The sequence below is a fragment of the Heterodontus francisci genome, chromosome 35 (genome assembly GCF_036365525.1).
Source record: "Heterodontus francisci isolate sHetFra1 chromosome 35, sHetFra1.hap1, whole genome shotgun sequence".
In the NCBI taxonomy this organism is placed as follows: Eukaryota; Metazoa; Chordata; class Chondrichthyes; order Heterodontiformes; family Heterodontidae; genus Heterodontus; species Heterodontus francisci.
The window spans coordinates 164272-190282 of record NC_090405.1 but is presented as its reverse complement, the minus strand read 5'-3'; positions in this window follow the sequence as shown (position 1 = coordinate 190282).

The window sequence follows — 26011 nt, the reverse complement described above, 5'->3', positions numbered from 1 at the left end:
AAGACATACACTGACACCAAGTAACAATGACATACACTGACACCATGTAACAAAGACATACACTTACACCAAGTAACAAAGACAGAAAATTACACCAAGTAACAAAGACATACACTTACACCAATTATTTTGAAATACACTGACACCAAGTAACAAAGACATACACTGATACCCAGTAACACAGACACACACTTACACCAAGTAACAAAGGCATACACTGACACCAAGTCACAACGACACACACTGACACCCAGTAACAAAGACATACACTGACACCAAGTCACAAAGACAAACATTGATACCCAGTAACACAAACACACACTTACACCAAGTAACACAGACATACACTGACACCAAGTAACAAAGACATACACTGATACCCAGTAACACAGACACACACATACACCACGTAACAAAGACAGACACTGATACCCAGTAACACAGACACACACTTACACCAAGTAACAAAGACATACACTGACACCCAGTAACAAAGGCATACACTGACACCCAGTAACACAGGCACACACGGACACCAAGTAACAAAGACACACACTTACACCAAGTAACACAGACACACACTGACACCCAGTAACACATACAAACACTTACACCAAGTAACACAGACACACACTGACACCCAGTAACACAGACACACACTTACACCAAGTAACACAGACATACACTGACACCAAGTAACAAAGACATACATTGATACCCAGTAACACAGACACACACTTACACCAAGTAACACAGTCATACACTGACACCAAGTAACAAAGACATACACTGATACCCAGGAACACAGACACACACTTACACCAAGTAACACAGACACACACTTACACCAAGTAACAAAGACATACACTTACACCAAGTAACACAGACATACACTGACACCAAGTAAGAAAGACATACAATTACACCAAGTAACAAAGACATACACTTACACCAAGTAAGACAAATATACACTGACACCAAGTAACAAAGACATGCACTGACACCCAGTAACACAGACACACATGGACACCAAGTAACAAAGACACACACTGACACCAAGTAACACAGACACACACTGACACCCAGTAACACAGACACACACTTACACCAAGTAACACAGACATACACTGACACCAAGTAACAAAGACATACACTGATACCCAGTAACACAGACACACACTTGCACCAAGTAACAAAGACACACACTGACACCCAGTAACATAGACATACACTGAGACCAAGTCACAAAGACATACACTGATACCCTGGAACACAGACACACACTGACACCCAGTAACAAAGACATACACTGATACCAAGTCACAAAGACATACACTGATACCCAGTAACACAGACACACACTGACGCCCAGTAACAAAGACATACACTGATACCCAGTAACACAGACACACACTGACACCCAGTAAAACAGACACACACTTACACCAAGTAACACAGACATACACTGACACCAAGTATCACAGACATACAGTGACACCAAGTAACAAAGACATACACTGATACCCAGTAACACAGACACACACTTACACCAAGTAACACAGACACACACTTACACCAAGTAACAAAGACATAGACATACACCAAGTAACACAGACATACACTGACACCAAGTAACAAAGACATACAATTACACCAAGTAACAAAGACACACACTTGCACCAAGTAACACAGATATACACTGGCACCAAGTAACAAAGACATGCACTGTCACCCAGTAACACAGACACACACGGACACCAAGTAACAAAGACACACACTTACACCAAGTAACACAGACACACACTGACACCAAGTAACAAAGACATACACTGATACCCAGTAACACAGACATACACTTACACCAAGTAACAAAGACATACAATGATGCCCAGGAACACAGACACACACTCACACCAAGCAACACAGACATACACTGACACCAAGTAACAAAGACAAACACCGACACCAAGTAACACAGACATACACTGACACCAAGTAACAAAGACTTGCACTGATACCCAGTAACACAGACACACACTGACACCCAGTTAGAAACACACACTGACCCCCAGTAACACAGACACACACTGACCCCCAGTAACACAGACATACACTGACACCAAGTAACAAAGACATACACTGACACCAAGTCACAAAGGCATGCACTGATACACAGACACACACTTATACCAAGTAACACAGACATACTCTGACACCACGTAACAAAGACATACACTGATACCCATTATCACAGACACACACTTACATCAAGTAACAAAAACATACACTGATACCCAGTAACACAGACACACACTTACACCAAGTAACAAAGGCATACACTGACACCCAGTAACACAGACACACACTGACACCAAGTAACAAAGACATACACTGACACCAAGTGACAAAGACACACACTGACACCCAGTAACAAAGACATACACTGACACCAAGTCACAAAGACATACACTGATACCCAGGAACACAGACACACACTGACAGCCAGTAACAAAGACATACACTGATACCAAGTCACAAAGACATACACTGATACCCAGTAACACAGAAACACACTGACACCCAGTAACAAAGACATACACTGATACCAAGTCACAAAGACATACACTGATACCCAGTAACACAGACACACACTGACACCCAGTAACAAAGACATAGACTGATATCAAGTCACAAAGACATTCACTTACACCAATTAACAAAGACACACACTTACACCAAGTAACACAGACATACACTGACACCAAGTAACAAAGACAAACACCGACACCAAGTAACAAAGACATACACTTACACCAAGTAACAAAGACACACACTTACACCAAGTAACACAGACATACAATGACCCCAAGTAACAAAGACAGACACTGACACCAAGTAAAAAAGCCATACACTTACACCAAGTAACATAGGCAGACAATTCCACCAAGTAACAAAGACATACACTTACATCAAGTATTTTGACATACACTGGCACCAAGTAACAACGACATACTCTGATACCCAGTAACACAGACACACACTTACACCAAGTAACAAAGACATACACTGACACCAAGTCACAAAGACACACACTGACACCCAGTAACAAAGACATACACTGACACCAAGTCACAAAGACATACACTGATGCCCAGTAACACAGACACACACTTACACCAAGTAACACAGACATACACTGACTCCAAGTAACAAAGACATGCACTGATACCCAGTAACACAGACACACACTTACACCAAGTAACAAAGACATACACTGACACCCAGTAACAAAGACATACACTGACACCCAGTAACACAGACACACACGGACACTAAGTAACAAAGACACACACTTACACCAAGTAACACAGACACACACTGACACCCAGTAACACAGACACACACTTACACCAAGTAACACAGACATACACTGATACCAAGTAACAAAGACATACACTGATACCCAGTAACACAGAGACACACTTACACCAACTAACACAGACATACACAGACACCAAGTAACAAAGACATACACTGATACCCAGTAACACAGACACACTCTTACACCAAGTAACACAGACATACACTGACACCAAGTAACAAAGACATACAATTGCACCAAGTAACAAAGACGCACACTTACACCAAGTAACACAGACACACACTGACACCCTGTAACACAGACACACACTTACACCAAGTATCACAGACACACACTGACACCCAGTAACACAGACACACACTTACACCAAGCAACACAGACATGCACTGACACCAAGTAACAAAGACATACACTGATACCCAGTAACACAGACACACACTTACACCAAGTAACACAGACATACACTGACACCAAGTAGCAAAGACATACAATGATACCCAGGAACACAGACACACACTTTCACCAAGTAACACAGCACACACTTACAACAAGTAACAAAGACATACTCTTACACCAAGTAACAAAGACTCACACTTCCACCAAGTAACAAAGACAGACACTGACACCAAGTAACAAAGACATACACTGATACCCAGGAACACAGACACACACTTGCACCAAGTAACACAGAAACACACTGACACCCAGTAACACAGACACACACTTGCACCAAGTAACAAATGCATACACTGACACCCAGTAACAAAGACATACACTGACACCCAGTAACACAGACACACACTGACACCAAGTAACAAAGACATACACTGACACCAAGTGACAAAGACACACTCTGACACCCAGTAACAAAGACATACACTGACACCAAGTCACAAAGACATACACTGATACCCAGGAACACAGACACACACTGACACCCAGTAACAAAGACATACACTGATACCAAGTCACAAAGACATGCACAGATACCCAGTAACACAGAAACACACTGACACCCAGTAACAAAGACATACACTGATACCAAGTCACAAAGACATACACTGATACCCAGTAACACAGACACACACTGACACCCAGTAACAAAGACATACACTGATATCAAGTCACAAAGACACACACTTACACCAAGTAACACAGACATACAATGACACCAATTAACAAAGACACACACTTACACCAAGCAACACAGACATACACTGACACCAAGTAACAAAGACACACACTTACACCAAGTATCACAGACACACACTGACACCCAGTAACACAGACACACACTTACACCAAGTATCACAGACACACACTGACACCCAGTAACACAGACACACACTTACACCAAGCAACACAGACATGCAATGACACCAAGTAACAAAGACATACACTGATACCCAGTAACACAGACACACACTTACACCAAGTAACACAGACATACACTGACACCAAGTAGCAAAGACATACAATGATACCCAGGAACACAGACACACACTTTCACCAAGTAACACAGCACACACTTACAACAAGTAACAAAGACATACTCTTACACCAAGTAACAAAGACTCACACTTCCACCAAGTAACAAAGACAGACACTGACACCAAGTAACAAAGACATACACTGATACCCAGGAAGACAGACACACACTTGCACCAAGTAACACAGACACACACTGACACCCAGTAACACAGACACACACTTGCACCAAGTAACAAATGCATACACTGACACCCAGTAACAAAGACATACACTGACACCCAGTAACACAGACACACACTGACACCAAGTAACAAAGACATACACTGACACCAAGTGACAAAGACACACTCTGACACCCAGTAACAAAGACATACACTGATACCAAGTCACAAAGACATGCACAGATACCCAGTAACACAGAAACACACTGACACCCAGTAACAAAGACATACACTGATACCAAGTCACAAAGACATACACTGATACCCAGTAACACAGACACACACTGACACCCAGTAACAAAGACATACACTGATATCAAGTCACAAAGACACACACTTACACCAAGTAACACAGACATACAATGACACCAATTAACAAAGACACACACTTACACCAAGCAACACAGACATACACTGACACCAAGTAACAAAGACAAACACCGACTCCAAGTAACAAAGACATACACTTACACCAAGTAACAAAGACACACACTTACACCAAGTAACACAGACATACAATGACACCAAGTAACAAAGACAGACACTGACACCAAGTAAAAAAGACATACACTTACACCAAGTAACAAAGGCAGACAATTACACCATGTAACAAAGACATACACTTACATCAAGTATTTTGACATACACTGGCACCAAGTAACAACGACATACTCTGATACCCAGTAACACAGACACACACTTACACCAAGTAACAAAGACATACACTGACACCAAGTCACAAAGACATACACTGATGCCCAGTAACACAGACACACACTTACACCAAGTATCACAGACATACACTGACACCAAGTAACAAAGACATGCACTGATACCCAGTAACACAGACACACACTTGCACCAAGTAACAAAGACAGACACTGATAACCAGTAACGCAGACACACACTGACACCAAGTAAAAAAGACATACACTTACACCAAGTAACAAAGGCAGACAATTACACCATGTAACAAAGACATACACTTACATCAAGTATTTTGACATACACTGACACCCAGTAACAAAGACATACACTGACACCCAGTAACAAAGACACACACGGACACCAAGTAACAAAGACACACACTTACACCAAGTAACACAGACACACACTGACACCCAGTAACACAGACACACACTTACACCAAGTAACACAGACATACACTGATATCAAGTAACAAAGACATACACTGATACCCAGTAACACAGACACACACTTACACCAACTAACACAGACATACACAGACACCAAGTAACAAAGACATACACTGACACCAAGTGACAAAGACACGCTCTGACACCCAGTAACAAAGACATACACTGACACCAAGTCACAAAGACATACACTGATACCCAGGAACACAGACACACACTTTCACCAAGTAACACAGCACACACTTACAACAAGTAACAAAGACAGACTCTTACACCAAGTAACAAAGACTCACACTTACACCAAGTAACAAAGACATACACTGACACCAAGTGACAAAGACACACTCTGACACCCAGTAACAAAGACATACACTGACACCAAGTCACAAAGACATACACTGATACCCAGTAACACAGACACACACTTGCACCAAGTAACAAATGCATACACTGACACCCAGTAACAAAGACATACACTGACACCCAGTAACACAGACACACACTGACACCAAGTAACAAAGACATACACTGACAGCAAGTGACAAAGACACACTCTGACACCCAGTAACAAAGACATACACTGATACCCAGGAACACAGACACACACTGACACCCAGTAACAAAGACATACACTGATACCAAGTCACAAAGACATACACTGATACCCAGTAACACAGACACACACAGACACCCAGTAACAAAGACATACACTGACACCAAGTCACAAAGACATACACTGATACCCAGTAACACAGACACACACTTGCACCAAGTAACAAAGACAGACACTGATAACCAGTATGACAGACACACACTGACACCAAGTAAAAAAGACATACACTTACACCAAGTAACAAAGGCAGACAATTACACCATGTAACAAAGACATACACTTACATCAAGTATTTTGACATACACTGGCACCAAGTAACAACGACATACTCTGATACCCAGTAACACAGACACACACTTACACCAAGTAACAAAGACATACACTGACACCAAGTCACAAAGACACACACTGACACCCAGTAACAAAGACATACACTGACACCAAGTCACAAAGACATACACTGATGCCCAGTAACACAGACACACACTTACACCAAGTAACACAGACATACACTGACACCAAGTAACAAAGACATGCACTGATACCCAGTAACACAGACACACACTTACACCAAGTAACACACACATACACTGACACCAAGTAACAAAGACATACAATGATACCCAGGAACACAGACACACACTTTCACCAAGTAACACAGCACACACTTACAACAAGTAACACAGACATACACTGACACCAAGTAACAAAGACATACATTAAACAAAGTAACAAAGACTCACACTTACACCAAGTAACAAAGACAGACACTGACACCAAGTAACAAAGACATACACTGATACCCAGGAACACAGACACACACTTGCACCAAGTAACACAGACACACACTGACACCCAGTAACACAGACACACATTTACACAAAGTAACACAGACATACACTGACCCCAAGTAACAAAGACAGACAATGACACCAAGTAACAAAGACACACTCTGACACCCAGTAACAAAGACATACACTGATACCCAGGAACACAGACACACACTGACACCCAGTAACAAAGACATACACTGATACCAAGTCACAAAGACATACACTGATACCCAGTAACACAGACACACACAGACACCCAGTAACAAAGACATACACTGACACCAAGTCACAAAGACATACACTGATACCCAGTAACACAGACACACACTTGCACCAAGTAACAAAGACAGACACTGATAACCAGTAACACAGACACACACTGACACCAAGTAAAAAAGACATACACTTACACCAAGTAACAAAGGCAGACAATTACACCATGTAACAAAGACATACACTTACATCAAGTATTTTGACATACACTGACACCCAGTAACAAAGACATACACTGACACCCAGTAACAAAGACACACACGGACACCAAGTAACAAAGACACACACTTACACCAAGTAACACAGACACACACTGACACCCAGTAACACAGACACACACTTGCACCAAGTAACAAATGCATACACTGACACCCAGTAACAAAGACATACACTGACACCCAGTAACACAGACACACACTGACACCAAGTAACAAAGACATACACTGACACCAAGTGACAAAGACACACTCTGACACCCAGTAACAAAGACATACACTGACACCAAGTCACAAAGACATACACTGATACCCAGTAACACAGACACACACTTGCACCAAGTAACAAATGCATACACTGACACCCAGTAACAAAGACATACACTGACACCCAGTAACACAGACACACACTGACACCAAGTAACAAAGACATACACTGACAGCAAGTGACAAAGACACACTCTGACACCCAGTAACAAAGACATACACTGATACCCAGGAACACAGACACACACTGACACCCAGTAACAAAGACATACACTGATACCAAGTCACAAAGACATACACTGATACCCAGTAACACAGACACACACAGACACCCAGTAACAAAGACATACACTGACACCAAGTCACAAAGACATACACTGATACCCAGTAACACAGACACACACTTGCACCAAGTAACAAAGACAGACACTGATAACCAGTAACACAGACACACACTGACACCAAGTAAAAAAGACATACACTTACACCAAGTAACAAAGTCAGACAATTACACCATGTAACAAAGACATACACTTACATCAAGTATTTTGACATACACTGGCACCAAGTAACAACGACATACTCTGATACCCAGTAACACAGACACACACTTACACCAAGTAACAAAGGCATACACTGACACCAAGTCACAAAGACACACACTGACACCCAGTAACAAAGACATACACTGACACCAAGTCACAAAGACATACACTGATGCCCAGTAACACAGACACACACTTACACCAAGTAACACAGACATACACTGACACCAAGTAACAAAGACATGCACTGATACCCAGTAACACAGACACACACTTACACCAAGTAACACACACATACACTGACACCAAGTAACAAAGACATACAATGATACCCAGGAACACAGACACACACTTTCACCAAGTAACACAGCACACACTTACAACAAGTAACACAGACATACACTGACACCAAGTAACAAAGACATACATTAAACAAAGTAACAAAGACTCACACTTACACCAAGTAACAAAGACAGACACTGACACCAAGTAACAAAGACATACACTGATACCCAGGAACACAGACACACACTTGCTCCAAGTAACACAGACACACACTGACACCCAGTAACACAGACACACATTTACACAAAGTAACACAGACATACACTGACCCCAAGTAACAAAGACAGACAATGACACCAAGTAACAAAGACACACTCTGACACCCAGTAACAAAGACATACACTGATACCCAGGAACACAGACACACACTGACACCCAGTAACAAAGACATACACTGATACCAAGTCACAAAGACATACACTGATACCCAGTAACACAGACACACACAGACACCCAGTAACAAAGACATACACTGACACCAAGTCACAAAGACATACACTGATACCCAGTAACACAGACACACACTTGCACCAAGTAACAAAGACAGACACTGATAACCAGTAACACAGACACACACTGACACCAAGTAAAAAAGACATACACTTACACCAAGTAACAACGGCAGACAATTACACCATGTAACAAAGACATACACTTACATCAAGTATTTTGACATACACTGGCACCAAGTAACAACGACATACTCTGATACCCAGTAACACAGACACACACTTACACCAAGTAACAAAGACATACACTGACACCAAGTCACAAAGACACACACTGACACCCAGTAACAAAGACATACACTGACACCAAGTCACAAAGACATACACTGATGCCCAGTAACACAGACACACACTTACACCAAGTAACACAGACATACACTGACACCAAGTAACAAAGACATGCACTGATACCCAGTAACACAGACACACACTTGCACCAAGTAACAAAGACAGACACTGATAACCAGTAACACAGACACACACTGACACCAAGTAAAAAAGACATACACTTACACCAAGTAACAAAGGCAGACAATTACACCATGTAACAAAGACATACACTTACATCAAGTATTTTGACATACACTGACACCCAGTAACAAAGACATACACTGACACCCAGTAACAAAGACACACACGGACACCAAGTAACAAAGACACACACTTACACCAAGTAACACAGACACACACTGACACCCAGTAACACAGACACACACTTACACCAAGTAACACAGACATACACTGATACCAAGTAACAAAGACATACACTGATACCCAGTAACACAGACACACACTTACACCAACTAACACAGACATACACAGACACCAAGTAACAAAGACATACACTGACACCAAGTGACAAAGACACACTCTGACACCCAGTAACAAAGACATACACTGACACCAAGTCACAAAGACATACACTGATACCCAGGAACACAGACACACACTTTCACCAAGTAACACAGCACACACTTACAACAAGTAACAAAGACATACTCTTACACCAAGTAACAAAGACTCACACTTACACCAAGTAACAAAGACAGACACTGACACCAAGTAACAAAGACATACGCTGATACCCAGGAACACAGACACACACTTGCACCAAGTAACACAGACACACACTGACACTCAGTAACACAGACACACACTTGCACCAAGTAACAAATGCATACACTGACACCCAGTAACAAAGACATACACTGACACCCAGTAACACAGACACACACTGACACCAAGTAACAAAGACATACACTGACACCAAGTGACAAAGACACACTCTGACACCCAGTAACAAAGACATACACTGACACCAAGTCACAAAGACATACACTGATACCCAGTAACACAGACACACACTTGCACCAAGTAACAAATGCATACACTGACACCCAGTAACAAAGACATACACTGACACCCAGTAACACAGACACACACTGACACCAAGTAACAAAGACATACACTGACACCAAGTGACAAAGACACACTCTGACACCCAGTAACAAAGACATACACTGATACCCAGGAACACAGACACACACTGACACCCAGTAACAAAGACATACACTGATACCAAGTCACAAAGACATACACTGATACCCAGTAACACAGACACACACTGACACCCAGTAACAAAGACATACACTGATATCAAGTCACAAAGACACACACTTACACCAAGTAACACAGACATACAATGACACCAATTAACAAAGACACACACTTACACCAAGCAACACAGACATACACTGACATCAAGTAACAAAGACAAACACCGACTCCAAGTAACAAAGACATACACTTACACCAAGTAACAAAGACACACACTTACACCAAGTAACACAGACATACAATGACACCAAGTAACAAAGACAGACACTGACACCAAGTAAAAAAGACATACACTTACACCAAGTAACAAAGGCAGACAATTACATCATGTAACAAAGACATACACTTACATCAAGTATTTTGACATACACTGGCACCAAGTAACAACGACATACTCTGATACCCAGTAACACAGACACACACTTACACCAAGTAACAAAGACATACACTGACACCAAGTCACAAAGACACACACTGACACCCAGTAACAAAAACATACACTGACACCAAGTCACAAAGACATACACTGATGCCCAGTAACACAGACACACACTTACACCAAGTAACACAGACATACACTGACACCAAGTAACAAAGACATGCACTGATACCCAGTAACACAGACACACACTTGCACCAAGTAACAAAGACAGACACTGATACCCAGTAACACAGACACACACTGACACCAAGTAAAAAAGACATACACTTACACCAAGTAACAAAGGCAGACAATTACACCATGTAACAAAGACATACACTTACATCAAGTATTTTGACATAGACTGACACCCAGTAACAAAGACATACACTGACACCCAGTAACAAAGACACACACGGACACCAAGTAACAAAGACACACACTTACACCAAGTAACACAGACACACACTGACACCCAGTAACACAGACACACACTTACACCAAGTAACACAGACATACACTGATACCAAGTAACAAAGACATACACTGATACCCAGTAACACAGACACACAGTTACACCAACTAACACAGACATACACAGACACCAAGTAACAAAGACATACACTGATACCCAGTAACACAGACACACACTTACACCAAGTATCACAGACACACACTGACACCCAGTAACACAGACACACACTTACACCAAGCAACACAGACATGCACTGACACCAAGTAACAAAGACATACACTGATACCCAGTAACACAGACACACACTTACACCAAGTAACACACACATACACTGACACCAAGTAACAAAGACATACAATGATACCCAGGAACACAGACACACACTTTCACCAAGTAACACAGCACACACTTACAACAAGTAACACAGACATACACTGACACCAAGTAACAAAGACATACATTAAACAAAGTAACAAAGACTCACACTTACACCAAGTAACAAAGACAGACACTGACACCAAGTAACAAAGACATACACTGATACCCAGGAACACAGACACACACTTGCACCAAGTAACACAGACACACACTGACACCCAGTAACACAGACACACATTTACACAAAGTAACACAGACATACACTGACCCCAAGTAACAAAGACAGACAATGACACCAAGTAACAAAGACATACTCTGATACCCAGGAACACAGACACACACTTGCACCAAGTAACACAGACACACACTGACACCCAGTAACACAGACACACACTTGCACCAAGTAACAAATGCATACACTGACAGCCAGTAACAAAGACATACACTGACACCCAGTAACACAGACACACACTGACACCAAGTAACAAAGACATACACTGACACCAAGTGACAAAGACACACTCTGACACCCAGTAACAAAGACATACGCTGACACCAAGTCACAAAGACATACACTGATACCCAGTAACACAGACACACACTTGCACCAAGTAACAAATGCATACACTGACACCCAGTAACAAAGACATACACTGACACCCAGTAACACAGACACACACTGACACCAAGTAACAAAGACATACACTGACACCAAGTGACAAAGACACACTCTGACACCCAGTAACAAAGACATACACTGATACCCAGGAACACAGACACACACTGACACACAGTAACAAAGACGTACACTGATACCAAGTCACAAAGACATACACTGATACCCAGTAACACAGACACACACTGACACCCAGTAACAAAGACATCCACTGATATCAAGTCACAAAGACACACACTTACACCAAGTAACACAGACATACAATGACACCAATTAACAAAGACACACACTTACACCAAGCAACACAGACATACACTGACACCAAGTAACAAAGACAAACACCGACTGCAAGTAACAAAGACATACACTTACACCAAGTAACAAAGACACACACTTACACCAAGTAACACAGACATACAATGACACCAAGTAACAAAGACAAACACTGACACCAAGTAAAAAAGACATACACTTACACCAAGTAACAAAGGCAGACAATTACACCATGTAACAAAGACATACGCTTACATCAAGTATTTTGACATACACTGGCACCAAGTAACAACGACATACTCTGATACCCAGTAACACAGACACACACTTACACCAAGTAACAAAGACATACACTGACACCAAGTCACAAAGACACACACTGACACCCAGTAACAAAGACATACACTGACACCAAGTCACAAAGACATACACTGATGCCCAGTAACACAGACACACACTTACACCAAGTAACACAGACATACACTGACACCAAGTAACAAAGACATGCACTGATACCCAGTAACACAGACACACACTGACACCAAGTAAAAAAGACATACACTTACACCAAGTAACAAAGGCAGACAATTACACCATGTAACAAAGACATACACTTACATCAAGTATTTTGACATACACTGACACCCAGTAACAAAGACATACACTGACACCCAGTAACAAAGACACACACGGACACCAAGTAACAAAGACACACACTTACACCAAGTAACACAGACACACACTGACACCCAGTAACACAGACACACACTTACACCAAGTAACACAGACATACACTGATACCCAGTAACACAGACACACACTTACCCCAAGTAACACAGATATACACTGGCAACAAGTAACAAAGATATGCACTGACACCCAGTAACACAGACACACACGGACACCAAGTAACAAAGACACACACTTACACCAAGTAACACAGACACACACTTACACCAAGTAACAAAGACAGACACTGATACCCAGTAACACAGACACACACGGACACCAAGTAACAACGACACACACTTGCACCAGGTAACACAGACACACACTGACACCCAGTAAAACAGACACACACTTACACCAAGTAACACAGACATACACTGACACCAAGTAACACAGACATACAGTGACACCAAGTAACAAAGACACACACTGATACCCAGTAACACAGTCCACACTTACACCAAGTAACACAGACACACACGTACACCAAGTAACAAAGACATAGACATACACCAAGTAACACAGACATACACTGACACCAAGGAACAAAGACATACAATTACACCAAGTAACAAAGACACACACTTGCACCAAGTAACACAGATATACACTGGCACCAAGTAACAAAGACATGCACTGTCACACAGTAACACAGACACAATCGGACACCAAGTAACAAAGACACACACTTACACCAAGTAACACAGACACACACTGACACCCAGTAACACAGACACACACTAACACCAAGTAACACAGACATACACTGACACCAAGTAACAAAGACATACACTGATACCCAGTAACACAGACACACACTTACACCAAGTAACACAGACATACACTTGCACCAAGTAACAAAGACATACAATGATACCCAGGAACACAGACACACACTTACACCAAGAAACACAGACACTCAATTACACCAAGTAACAAAGACATACACTTACACCAAGTAACACAGACATACACTGACACCAAGTAACAAAGACTTGCACTGATACCCAGTAACACAGACACACACTGACACACAGTTAGAAACACACACTGACCCCCAGTAACACAGACACACACTGACCCCCAGTAACACAGACATACACTGACACCAAGTCACAAAGACACACACTGACACCCAGTAACAAAGACATACACTGATACCCATTATCACAGACACACACTTCCATCAAGAAACAAAGACATACACTGATACCCAGTAACACAGACACACACTTAGACCAAGTAACAAAGGCATACACTGACACCCAGTAACAAAGACATACACTGACACCCAGTAACACAGACACACACTGACACCAAGTAACAAAGACATACAAAGACACCAAGTGACAAAGACACACACTGACACCCACTAACAAAGACATACACTGACACCAAGTCACAAAGACATACACTGATACCCAGGAACACAGACACACACTGACACCCAGTAACAAAGACATACACTGATACCAAGTCACAAAGACATACACTGATACCCAGTAAAACAGAAACACACTGACACCCAGTAACAAAGACATACACTGATACCAAGTCACAAAGACATACACTGATACCCAGTAACACAGACACACACTGACACCCAGTAACAAAGACATATACTGATATCAAGTCACAAAGACATTCACTTACACCAATTAACAAAGACACACACTTACACCAAGTAACACAGACATACAATGACACCAAGTAACAAAGACAGACACTTACACCAAGTAACAAAGACACACACTTACACCAAGTAACACAGACATACACTGACACCAAGTAACAAAGACAGACACTGACACCAAGTAAAAAAGCCATACACTTACACCAAGTAACAAAGGCAGACAATTACACCAAGTAACAAAGACATACACTTACATCAAGTATTTTGACATACACTGGCACCAAGTAACAACGACATACTCTGATACCCAGTAACACAGACATACACATGCACCAAGTAACAAAGACATACACTGACACCAAGTCACAAAGACACACACAGACACCCAGTAACAAAGACATACACTGACACCAAGTCACAAAGACATACACTGATACCCAGTAACACAGACACACATTTACACCAAGTAACACAGACATACACTGACACCAAGTAACAAAGACATGCACTGATACCCAGTAACACAGACACACACTTGCACCAAGTAACACAGACACACACTTACACCAAGTAACAAAGACATAGACAAACACCAAGTAACACAGACATACACTGACACCAAGTAACAAAGACATACAATTACACCAAGTAACAAAGACACACACTTGCACCAAGTAACACAGATATACACTGGCACCAAGTAACAAAGACATGCACTGTCACCCAGTAACACAGACACACACGGACACCAAGTAACAAAGACACACACTTACACCAAGTAACACAGACACACACTGACACCCAGTAACACAGACACACACTTACACCAAGTAACACAGACATACACTGACACCAAGTAACAAAGACATACACTGATACCCAGTAACACAGACACACACTTACACCAAGTAACACAGACATACACTTACACCAAGTAACAAAGACATACAATGATACCCAGGAACACAGACACACACTTACACCAAGAAACACAGACACACAATTACACCAAGTAACAAAGACATACACTTACACCAAGTAACACAGACATACACTGACACCAAGTAACAAAGACTTGCACTGATACCCAGTAACACAGACACACACTGACACCCAGTTCGAAACACACACTGACCCCCAATAACACAGACACAAACTGACCCCCAGTAACACAGACATACACTGACACCAAGTCACAAAGACACACACTGACACCCAGTAACAAAGACATACACTGACACCAAGTCACAAAGACATGCACTGATACACAGACACACACTTATACCAAGTAACACAGACATACTCTGACACCAAGTAACAAAGACATACACTGATACCCATTATCACAGACACACACTTACATCAAGTAACAAAGACATACACTGATACCCAGTAACACAGACACACACTTACACCAAGTAACAAAGGCATACACTGACACCCAGTAACAAAGACATACACTGACACCCAGTAACACAGACACACACTGACACCAAGTAACAAAGACATACACTGACACCAAGTGACAAAGACACACACTGACACCCAGTAACAAAGACATACACTGACACCAAGTCACAAAGACATACACTGATACCCAGGAACACAGACACACACTGACACCCAGTAACAAAGACATACACTGATACCAAGTCACAAAGACATACACTGATACCCAGTAACACAGAAACACACTGACACCCAGCAACAAAGACATACACTGATACCAAGTCACAAAGACATACACTGATACCCAGTAACACAGACACACACTGACACCCAGTAACAAAGACATACACTGATATCAAGTCACAAAGACATTCACTTACACCAATTAACAAAGACACACACTTACACCAAGTAACACAGACATACACTGACACCAAGTAACAAAGACAAACACCGACACCAAGTAACAAAGACAGACACTTACACCAAGTAACAAAGACACACACTTACACCAAGTAACACAGACATACAATCACACCAAGTAACAAAGACAGACACTGACACCAAGTAAAAAAGCCATACACTTACACCAAGTAACAAAGGCAGACAATTACACCAAGTAACAAAGACATACACTTACATCAAGTATTTTGACATACACTGGCACCAAGTAACAACGACATACTCTGATACCCAGTAACACAGACACACACTTACACCAAGTAACAAAGACATACACTGACACCAAGTCACAAAGACACACACTGACACCCAGGAACAAAGACATACACTGACACCAAGTCACAAAGACATACACTAATGCCCAGTAACACAGACACACACTTACACCAAGTAACACAGACATACACTGACACCAAGTAACAAAGACAGACACTGACACCAAGTAAAAAAGCCATACACTTACACCAAGTAACAAAGGCAGACAATTACACCAAGTAACAAAGACATACACTTACATCAAGTATTTTGACATACACTGGCACCAAGTAACAACGACATACTCTGATACCCAGTAACACAGACACACACATGCACCAAGTAACAAAGACATACACTGACACCAAGTCACAAAGCCACACACAGACACCCAGTAACAAAGACATACACTGACACCAAGTCACAAAGACATACACTGATACCCAGTAACACAGACACACATTTACACCAAGTAACACAGACATACACTGACACCAAGTAACAAAGACATGCACTGATACCCAGTAACACAGACACACACTTGCACCAAGTAACACAGACACACACTTACACCAAGTAACAAAGACATAGACAAACACCAAGTAACACAGACATACACTGACACCAAGTAACAAAGACATACAATTACACCAAGTAACAAAGACACACACTTGCACCAAGTAACACAGATATACACTGGCACCAAGTAACAAAGACATGCACTGTCACCCAGTAACACAGACACACACGGACACCAAGTAACAAAGACACACACTTACACCAAGTAACACAGACACACACTGACACCCAGTAACACAGACACACACTTACACCAAGTAACACAGACATACACTGACACCAAGTAACAAAGACATACACTGATACCCAGTAACACAGACACACACTTACACCAAGTAACACAGACATACACTTACACCAAGTAACAAAGACATACAATGATACCCAGGAACACAGACACACACTTACACCAAGAAACACAGACACACAATTACACCAAGTAACAAAGACATACACTTACACCAAGTAACACAGACATACACTGACACCAAGTAACAAAGACTTGCACTGATACCCAGTAACACAGACACACACTGACACCCAGTTCGAAACACACACTGACCCCCAATAACACAGACACAAACTGACCCCCAGTAACACAGACATACACTGACACCAAGTCACAAAGACACACACTGACACCCAGTAACAAAGACATACACTGACACCAAGTCACAAAGACATGCACTGATACACAGACACACACTTATACCAAGTAACACAGACATACTCTGACACCAAGTAACAAAGACATACACTGATACCCATTATCACAGACACACACTTACATCAAGTAACAAAGACATACACTGATACCCAGTAACACAGACACACACTTACACCAAGTAACAAAGGCATACACTGACACCCAGTAACAAAGACATACACTGACACCCAGTAACACAGACACACACTGACACCAAGTAACAAAGACATACACTGACACCAAGTGACAAAGACACACACTGACACCCAGTAACAAAGACATACACTGACACCAAGTCACAAAGACATACACTGATACCCAGGAACACAGACACACACTGACACCCAGTAACAAAGACATACACTGATACCAAGTCACAAAGACATACACTGATACCCAGTAACACAGAAACACACTGACACCCAGCAACAAAGACATACACTGATACCAAGTCACAAAGACATACACTGATACCCAGTAACACAGACACACACTGACACCCAGTAACAAAGACATACACTGATATCAAGTCACAAAGACATTCACTTACACCAATTAACAAAGACACACACTTACACCAAGTAACACAGACATACACTGACACCAAGTAACAAAGACAAACACCGACACCAAGTAACAAAGACAGACACTTACACCAAGTAACAAAGACACACACTTACACCAAGTAACACAGACATACAATCACACCAAGTAACAAAGACAGACACTGACACCAAGTAAAAAAGCCATACACTTACACCAAGTAACAAAGGCAGACAATTACACCAAGTAACAAAGACATACACTTACATCAAGTATTTTGACATACACTGGCACCAAGTAACAACGACATACTCTGATACCCAGTAACACAGACACACACTTACACCAAGTAACAAAGACATACACTGACACCAAGTCACAAAGACACACACTGACACCCAGGAACAAAGACATACACTGACACCAAGTCACAAAGACATACACTAATGCCCAGTAACACAGACACACACTTACACCAAGTAACACAGACATACACTGACACCAAGTAACAAAGACAGACACTGACACCAAGTAAAAAAGCCATACACTTACACCAAGTAACAAAGGCAGACAATTACACCAAGTAACAAAGACATACACTTACATCAAGTATTTTGACATACACTGGCACCAAGTAACAACGACATACTCTGATACCCAGTAACACAGACACACACATGCACCAAGTAACAAAGACATACACTGACACCAAGTCACAAAGCCACACACAGACACCCAGTAACAAAGACATACACTGACACCAAGTCACAAAGACATACACTGATACCCAGTAACACAGACACACATTTACACCAAGTAACACAGACATACACTGACACCAAGTAACAAAGACATGCACTGATACCCAGTAACACAGACACACACTTGCACCAAGTAACACAGACACACACTTACACCAAGTAACAAAGACATAGACAAACACCAAGTAACACAGACATACACTGACACCAAGTAACAAAGACATACAATTACACCAAGTAACAAAGACACACACTTGCACCAAGTAACACAGATATACACTGGCACCAAGTAACAAAGACATGCACTGTCACCCAGTAACACAGACACACACGGACACCAAGTAACAAAGACACACACTTACACCAAGTAACACAGACACACACTGACACCCAGTAACACAGACACACACTTACACCAAGTAACACAGACATACACTGACACCAAGTAACAAAGACATACACTGATACCCAGTAACACAGACACACACTTACACCAAGTAACACAGACATACACTTACACCAAGTAACAAAGACATACAATGATACCCAGGAACACAGACACACACTTACACCAAGAAACACAGACACACAATTACACCAAGTAACAAAGACATACACTTACACCAAGTAACACAGACATACACTGACACCAAGTAACAAAGACTTGCACTGATACCCAGTAACACAGACACACACTGACACCCAGTTCGAAACACACACTGACCCCCAATAACACAGACACAAACTGACCCCCAGTAACACAGACATACACTGACACCAAGTCACAAAGACACACACTGACACCCAGTAACAAAGACATACACTGACACCAAGTCACAAAGACATGCACTGATACACAGACACACACTTATACCAAGTAACACAGACATACTCTGACACCAAGTAACAAAGACATACACTGATACCCATTATCACAGACACACACTTACATCAAGTAACAAAGACATACACTGATACCCAGTAACACAGACACACACTTACACCAAGTAACAAAGGCATACACTGACACCCAGTAACAAAGACATACACTGACACCCAGTAACACAGACACACACTGACACCAAGTAACAAAGACATACACTGACACCAAGTGACAAAGACACACACTGACACCCAGTAACAAAGACATACACTGACACCAAGTCACAAAGACATACACTGATACCCAGGAACACAGACACACACTGACACCCAGTAACAAAGACATACACTGATACCAAGTCACAAAGACATACACTGATACCCAGTAACACAGAAACACACTGACACCCAGTAACAAAGACATACACTGATACCAAGTCACAAAGACATACACTGATACCCAGTAACACAGACACACACTGACACCCAGTAACAAAGACATACACTGATATCAAGTCACAAAGACATTCACTTACACCAATTAACAAAGACACACACTTACACCAAGTAACACAGACATACACTGACACCAAGTAACAAAGACAAACACCGACACCAAGTAACAAAGACAGACACTTACACCAAGTAACAAAGACACACACTTACACCAAGTAACACAGACATACAATCACACCAAGTAACAAAGACAGACACTGACACCAAGTAAAAAAGCCATACACTTACACCAAGTAACAAAGGCAGACAATTACACCAAGTAACAAAGACATACACTTACATCAAGTATTTTGACATACACTGGCACCAAGTAACAACGACATACTCTGATACCCAGTAACACAGACACACACTTACACCAAGTAACAAAGACATACACTGACACCAAGTCACAAAGACACACACTGACACCCAGGAACAAAGACATACACTGACACCAAGTCACAAAGACATACACTAATGCCCAGTAACACAGACACACACTTACACCAAATAACACAGACATACACTGACACCAAGTAACAAAGACATGCACTGATACCCAGTAACACAGACACACACTTGCACCAAGTAACAAAGACAGACACTGATAACCAGTAACACAGACACACACTTACACCAAGTAACAAAGACATACACTGACACCCAATAACAAAGACATACACTGACACCCAGTAACACAGACACACACGGACACTAAGTAACAAAGACACACACTTACACCAAGTAACACAGACACACACTGACACCCAGTAACACAGACACACACTTACACCAAGTAACACAGACATACACTGATACCAAGTAACAAAGACATACACTGATACCCAGTAACACAGACACACACTTACACCAACTAACACAGACATACACAGACACCAAGTAACAAAGACATACACTGATACCCAGTAACACAGACACACTCTTACACCAAGTAACACAGACATACACTGACACCAAGTAACAAAGACATACAATTGCAGCAAGTAACAAAGACGCACACTTACACCAAGTAACACAGACACACATTGACACCCAGTCACACAGACACACACTTACACCAAGTATCACAGACACACACTGACACCCAGTAACACAGACACACACTTACACCAAGCAACACAGACATGCACTGACAACAAGTAACAAAGACATACACTGATACCCAGTAACACAGACACACACTTACACCAAGTAACACAGACATACACTGACACCAAGTAGCAAAGACATACAATGATACCCAGGAACACAGACACACACTTTCACCAAGTAACACAGCACACACTTACAACAAGTAACAAAGACATACTCTTACACCAAGTAACACAGACATACACTGACACCAAGTAACAAGACATACATTAAACAAAGTAACAAAGACTCACACTTACACCAAGTAACAAAGACAGACACTGACACCAAGTAACAAAGACATACACTGATACCCAGGAACACAGACACACACTTGCACCAAGTAACACAGACACACACTGACACCCAGTAACACAGACACACACTTGCACCAAGTAACAAAGGCATACACTGACACCCAGTAACAAAGACATACATTGACACCCAGTAACACAGACACACACTGACACCAAGTAACAAAGACATACACTGACACCAAGTGACAAAGACACACTCTGACACCCAGTAACAAAGACATACACTGACACCAAGTCACAAAGACATACACTGATACCCAGGAACACAGACACACACTGACACCCAGTAACAAAGACATACACTGATACCAAGTCACAAAGACATACACTGATACCCAGTAACACAGAAACACACTGACACCCAGTAACAAAGACATACACTGATACCAAGTCACAAAGACATACACTGATACCCAGTAACACAGACACACACTGACACCCAGTAACAAAGACATACACTGATATCAAGTCACAAAGACATTCACTTACACCAATTAACAAAGACACACACTTACACCAAGTAACACAGACATACACTGACACCAAGTAACAAAGACAAACACCGACACCAAGTAACAAAGACATACACTTACACCAAGTAACAAAGACACACACTTACACCAAGTAACACAGACATACAATCACACCAAGTAACAAATACAGACACTGACACCAAGTAAAAAAGCCATACACTTACACCAAGTAACAAAGGCAGACAATTACACCAAGTAACAAAGACATACACTTACATCAAGTATTTTGACATACACTGGCACCAAGTAACAACGACATACTCTGATACCCAGTAACACAGACACACACTTACACCAAGTAACAAAGACATACACTGACACTAAGTCACAAAGACACACACTGACACCCAGTATAAAAGACATACACTGACACCAAGTCACAAAGACATAAACTAATGCCCAGTAACACAGACACACACTTACACCAAGTAACACAGACATACACTGACACCAAGTAACAAAGACATGCACTGATACCCAGTAACACAGACACACACTTGCACCAAGTAACAAAGACAGACACTGATAACCAGTAACACAGACACACACTTACACCAAGTAATAAAGACATACACTGACACCCAGTAACAAAGACATACACTGACACCCAGTAACACAGACACACACGGACACTAAGTAACAAAGACACACACTTACACCAAGTAACACAGACATACACTGACACCAAGTAACTAAGTCATGCACTGATACCCATTAACACAGACACACACTTGCACCAAGTAACAAAGACAGACACTGATAACCAGTAACAAAGACATACACTGACACCCAGTAACAACGACACACACGGACACCAAGTAACAAAGACACACACTTACACCAAGTAACACAGACACACACTGACACCCAGTAACACAGACACACACTTACACCAAGTAACACAGACATACACTGATACCAAGTAACAAAGACATACACTGATACCCAGTAACACAGACACACACTTACACCAACTAACACAGACATACACAGACACCAAGTAACAAAGACATACACTGATACCCAGTAACACAGACACACTCTTACACCAAGTAACACAGATATACACTGACACCAAGTAACAAAGACATACAATTGCACCAAGTAACAAAGACGCACACTTACACCAAGTAACACAGACACACATTGACACCCAGTAACACAGACACACACTTACACCAAGTATCACAGACACACACTGACACCCAGTAACACAGACAAACACTTACACCAAGCAACACAGACATGCACTGACAACAAGTAACAAAGACATACACTAATACCCAGTAACACAGACACACACTTACACCAAGTAACACAGACATACACTGACACCAAGTAGCAAAGACATACAATGATACCCAGGAACACAGACACACACTTTCACCAAGTAACACAGCACACACTTACAACAAGTAACAAAGACATATTCTTACACCAAGTAACACAGACATACACTGACACCAAGTAACAAGACATACATTAAACAAAGTAACAAAGACTCACACTTACACCAAGTAACAAAGACAGACACTGACACCAAGTAACAAAGACATACACTGATACCCAGGAACACAGACACACACTTGCACCAAGTAACACAGACACACACTGACACCCAGTAACACAGACACACACTTGCACCAAGTAACAAAGGCATACACTGACACCCAGTAACAAAGACATACATTGACACCCAGTAACACAGACGCACACCGACACCAAGTAACAAAGACATACACTGACACCAAGTGACAAAGACACACTCTGACACCCAGTAACAAAGACATACACTGACACCAAGTCACAAAGACATACACT